The sequence below is a fragment of the Cucurbita pepo genome, chromosome 2 (genome assembly GCF_057944985.1).
Source record: "Cucurbita pepo subsp. pepo isolate OVF chromosome 2, ASM5794498v1, whole genome shotgun sequence".
Taxonomy (NCBI): Eukaryota; Viridiplantae; Streptophyta; class Magnoliopsida; order Cucurbitales; family Cucurbitaceae; genus Cucurbita; species Cucurbita pepo.
Window position 1 is genome coordinate 5,706,491 of NC_141799.1, and position 5,920 is coordinate 5,712,410.

Here is a 5,920-nt window from a genome sequence, read left to right on the forward strand (position 1 = left end):
TTTCAACGATCATCTGTATCATTGTATATCCTTTTAGAATCTTTGTAGACCCAGGTCGAAGTTCATTACTATTTTTCATATTTCCAATATGGAATGCTCAAAGGTTGCAACAACCATACCATCTTTGGTTCCTCATAATCCATCAACCATCACCCCTTAAGGCCATAAATGAGTCTCTTGAGGTCATAAATAACTCCCACTTGTTGATACATCATTAATTTTCTAACAACCTACATTGATCTTACCTAATTACCCTTAAGATCATAAATGAGCCCCATATAAAGTTTCATATCATTTAGAGTTCTTTACGGTCTTGAAAACATCATAGAATTCTTATTGGGTACTTTTGGTCATTTACCAACCCAAATCTTGGTTTAAATCCTCGACGTATTCCAATGACCTTGAATATTTTCATAATCCTTCCAAACCATCACATAAGGAAAAATTTATACTATGCAAATGTCATTTGGGTCATAAGCCAGTGAGCCATAATCATAGGGGATTTTGGTCATTTTTTAGCTACCGGCTCTGCCCCCTAACCTAAAATTTTATACATAACTTAGTAGGTTCATGGCTCAGGCGCATTTAGTAGGTTCATGGCTCAGGCGCATCCTTGAAATCAACATTCACGTGGATACTAATGCATGAAAAATATCAAATATTTAACCCAACCTTAATTCCAACTTTTTTTTTTTTTTTTTTTTTTTTTTTTTTTTTTTTTTTACTTCATTTGAGATAACTTGATTTCTTCTTTTAACTAGATTAATGGTTTAACTAGTTTCATGTATTACTTGGACTTTCAAGTCACATCCTCTGAACCTTGCTAAATTGGACTTTCAAGTCACATCCTCTAAACCTTGCTCAACACCGGGCACATTTACCTATATATCCTCACAAACTCATTTTAAAAGATTCTCATGGTAGTAAAAGATTCCCATGGTAGAAAGAGGGTACAGATAATTAGTAATGCAGAGGCAGAGTGGATATCATGATATGTAATAGAACTTGGGATACTAAATCCAACTTCAAATAAAGGGTCTTGTAACCTTAACTACGACAATACCTTTGAAACATCTTGAAATGGGCTATTTTTCTACCAAAAAAAAAAAGAAAAATTGTTTAGATTGAGCAATGAAATACATTGGTGTAAGGGTACAGGGAAGATTACCATGGAACTTTTAGTTGATTTAGAGAAAAATTCTACCATTGTAATCATGGCGAAGAAAGTCTCGTATTGTAGTCTATCTCCATAAAATTTCTATACACTTCGACGATGATCGTAACACCTCATTGATACTTTTAAATCACCTTAGAGGCTCCCAAAATGCAACCTTGACGTCTTTTCAACCCATAATTGTCACCGTACTATTATATAGACATTATTCTCATATTCTCTAGTAGAGTTTAGGTGACAAATCTTTAGTTGGCCCCATAACGTAAGTGTTGGGTTATGGAGCATGCTGCTTATTTATAGCTCATTCTACGGTTCTACGTATAAAGCTATATGTGGTAAATGACATATAATGCAAATGGTCATATATAGTGAAAAAGGATATATAATAAAAGGCTATGGATGATTATATATGGTAAATTTATAATAAACTGAACCATATATATACAATCTTAGTAGTGCTTTTAAAATGTACTTTCTGCCTTCTCTATATTGTCTCTTACCGTACATACTTAAAGTCATCAATATAAATCTTTATTCAATATTCCTCCTTTCATTTTCTCTCTCCTGTTCTTTGTGATCATCTAGATCGAGTGTGTGTGTTATTGTGTGATCCTATGAACTGGTATCAAATTTAGGCGAGATTCATCATGATCTGAGAAGATCGAAAGCTCAAATGTTGGAATTGAGAAGTTTAATGGATCCGATTTTGATTTTTGGACGATGCAGATTGAAGATTATTTGTACCAGAAAGATCTTCACAAACCCCCGTAGGAGGTGAATTCGGATACCATGAACACGGAGCAGTAGAAGCTCAAGGATCGACAGGCCTCAGGGTTGATCCGGTTGACGCTATAAAAAAAAGCAGCGTTCAACATCATCAAGGAGAAGACAATATCAGATTTGTTGAAGGTACTGTTGACTATGTACCAAAAAAACGTCGCCTATGAACAAAGTGTATTTTATGTGGAGATTGTTTAATTTACAAATATGTGATGGTGAATCTATTGTTGATCATACAAATGAATTCAATAGGATTGTAAGTCAACTGAGATCCGTGGAAATTAATTTTGAATATGAAATTAAAGCATTGGTTTGATGTCATCTTTACCGAAATTGTGGGAAATTAAAGTTCAGGTGAAATTAAAGCATTGAAAGTATTCCCACACAGTACAAGCAAATCACAACTAATTCTATAATATTTTCAGACCCTTTGCCATCGAAGTAAGTTCACAATTAGGAGTTTATTGATGAACCCCTGATCATCTCTATATCACAACATACATACCACTTGCGTAAACGTATCATAAACAGAGATATAGTATAGTAATCTAGACATACCTTCACGTAGATGTGTCTTTTCCCATCATCAATTCTCACATTGCAGACTTTTGATTTTGGTTTCTTCATCAAACCTTCAGTATTATTCAGTTCAATCGTAATGAGCAACAAATCATCGAGTTTGGTCAAGAATTGAGGGAGATATTATCTACTAAAGTTCCTCAAAACCCCAAAATCGTACCTTACATTTCCAAGCTCAATCTCCTTCTATAGTCCCTCTTGGTTCACGAATCCTTCCTGAAAGTGTAAATTGTCCTCTAACGAGTCTATACCAATCAACCACGATCAATTTCATACCCTGCAGAGAGAGAATTTAGAATATGAAACTCTAAAGTCAAACCATAAAAAGTCATCTTAAACTCGAAACAGGTACTCTCCCTTCACAATCGGGCTCAACTGCTGTTTGTGGACGGAGATGGGGAAAATTTGTTCATCTCCACCCTGCTCCTTTCTACCATCAAGCTGATTTTGGATCAATTTAAATTTAACAAAATAATAATAATAATAATCAAATTTCATTAAAGGGTAACCACCTCTTTCTTTAATCAAATTTCATTAAAAGAAAATAATTTAAAAATCTAGACGCTTCTTTAAGTACTTAAAAAAAAAAAAAAAGTTTATTTTCAACCAATTTTACCATGTATTTTAAAAATGTAAGTTTAATTAAATTTTTTTTTCCGAATATAGAATAAATTTGACTTTCCTTTAAATTATGCTATTTTTTATTATTATTATTTTATACATAATTAAATAAATTGATGACTATTTAATTTTCAATTTTAAAAATTGCGTTAGCTTTCTTTTACCATTTCCTTACCGTAAAATATTATGAATTAAAAGGTCCGAATGATCAACTCTGCAATCAGTTGTTAGAATAAATAGGTCTTCAAATAGTTCTAAATAGGTCTTCAAATAGTTCATCAACTCTGCAATCAGTTGTTAGAATAAATAGGTCTTCGTTCATTTGAAAAAATTGAAACCCTTCTTATTGGATGATCATGATACTTCCCAAAAATCGAAAATATTGATCAATGGAGAAACATTATCACCATTTTTGTCAATAAGATACCAAAGTGGATGATTGACTCATTCCATACGAGAAATAAACCAAAGTGGATGATTGACTCATTCCATGCGAGAAATAAAAATCCTTTGATAACACTTATTCCTATTTCTCAATGATATCTCACGATCAAGACAATTGGCTAAATCCCGTGAAACCGATCATTTTCATTTTTTAAAATAAACATTTAAAATTTTAGTCATATTCCAAAAATAAAATAAATTAAGGTAACAGGTTTGCTCTATTTCCCAAATTCAAGTTAAATAGATTAGAAATGCTAAATGCTAACGAAATGAGATGGACCTCATAACAAGAAACGACTCTCGATCAACTTCGAGGGACGGAAGACAAGCGTACTCAAATTTAGTGAAAACCGGCTAAGGCCAACCAAGTAACATGACGATGTAAGATGTAAGATAATGAAATTTCTTAATATAACGTTATTCCATATTAAGATTCGATGATTTTCTTAAGTCACAACCCGTATGGAATATATATTTAAATAATTATAAAAAATTTCAAATACGATATATAAATATTAAAAAAAAAAGGAAAAAAAAAACTTACAAACAATACAATTAATTCATTATTTATATTTATATTTGTTTATATAATTAATTATCTCCCTTTCTATATTTGTGAAATGTAAATCCGTACTAAACAAATTATTATTAATTATAAGCATTAAATTATTTAATTTTAAATCATTAAATAATATTTTTATTTTAAATTTCAATCTTCACGGTCAAAAACTAAATACTTATACACATTAAATAAATTAAACTTATTTTATTATAAATAATAGTTTTAATAAATATGGTATTACGTCAATATAAGTTATTAATAGAAACAATTTAAAGAAACATCAATATAAGTTATTAATAGAAACAATTTAAAGAAACATACCCGTTTTAATTTATATTAATTTTTGTTTATATTAATTTATAAAAATAAGACAATTTAGTGCATTATCATTATTATGCTAATTTTTTCGATATAAATAAACAAAGAGAAAAAATAATAATAAGATGCATATAACCACACTTAATTATTATCAATTATTTTATTTCCACAATGTTTCCAAATCATCGTTACTTAGAACATTTATATCGAGATCGATGTGTAAACGATACGGCGTGGTCGAGAACTAGAGGGAATTGATAGCAATTTTCATCCCAGCTTGGCAGTGGCCTGGGGTAGTGCATATGAAGAAGTTGTGTCCTCTTGAGAGCATGATTTCATCCTTACCTGAATTGAACACTGTGGCCCCTCTTGGAGCTATGCAGCTTCTATAACCCCCCTCGTCCACTGCCACCACGTTGTGAACTGTCGGGTTATAGTTGAATCCTAAAAAAAAAAAAAAAGTATGTATTCGTTTAGTTTACTTTTTGAATATATTTATATAGCAGTAATGTAACCACCCATATCCTCTTTGGGCTTTCCCTTTTGGGCTTCCCCTCAAGGCTTTAAAATGAGTCTGCTACATTTGGTTAGTAGAATATTTTCTCTTTCGATCTCACTTCTGTTTTTCATTCTTAAAATAGTATCAAAGCATCATTCTTAACAGATATGATTACGCAAGTAAAACATTAGTTACTATTCAACTATCAAAACGAGAGTTGAAAACTCACTTAATATGTCACCGACTCTAAACACCTTCCCATTAGGCCATCCTTCTGTGCCCAGGTTCCATCCGTTCGAGTCGCCAACAACAAAAGTTGTAGCAGCATCGCCATGTTCGAAGCCAAGCAGCAGCAGCAACGCCATTGCAACAGCCACCGTGCTCATCGAAACTGCTCCGCTGCTCCCCTCGTGTCGAGCCATTCGTGAAGCCGAAGTAGCTCTCAAGAAAGATATGGAAAACAATTGTGTTCCATTGAAGCTTGGAAATGATGGTTATAAAGATATGTAAAACATACCAAACTTGCCCTTTTCTTTTCCTTTGATTCCTGCGGGGAAGTAGTGGGCCGTTTTGCAATTGATTATGTCTATTCGTTTTGCTATTAAAAGAAAGAGAAACAATCTTCCTCCTTTCTCTCCAGTAACCTTTCGTTCCTTCCACAAATATCTCTCCTCAACCCACCTCAGCGAAAAAAAATCACAGTTTGCAAAAAGGAATAAAAAGACAAAGAAAATTTGTGAACAAAATTAAAAGGGAGTAAATACAGATAAAGAGAAAAACAAGAAAAGTAAGCAATAGAGTAAATACAGATAAAGAAAAAAAAATAAGAAAAGCAAATATAGAGGAAAAGAAAGCACAGAATGACTTAAATAACTCTATCAACTTTTTTATACAACAGAAACTATATAAAATAAGATTTTTAATAAAAACATAATCATATATA

At 31.9% G+C, this 5,920-nt stretch overlaps 1 long non-coding RNA gene across 1 annotated transcript; it reads right to left on the reverse strand.

Annotated features, from left to right (window-relative positions):
• Positions 1-4,610: 4,610 nt before the first annotated feature.
• Positions 4,611-5,534, reverse strand: LOC111786048 (uncharacterized). Its single transcript, XR_015419988.1, has 2 exons — positions 5,207-5,534; positions 4,611-4,922 (listed from the first exon to the last, which is right to left on the reverse strand). It is a non-coding gene; the product is annotated as an uncharacterized LOC111786048 (long non-coding RNA).
• Positions 5,535-5,920: the final 386 nt, after the last annotated feature.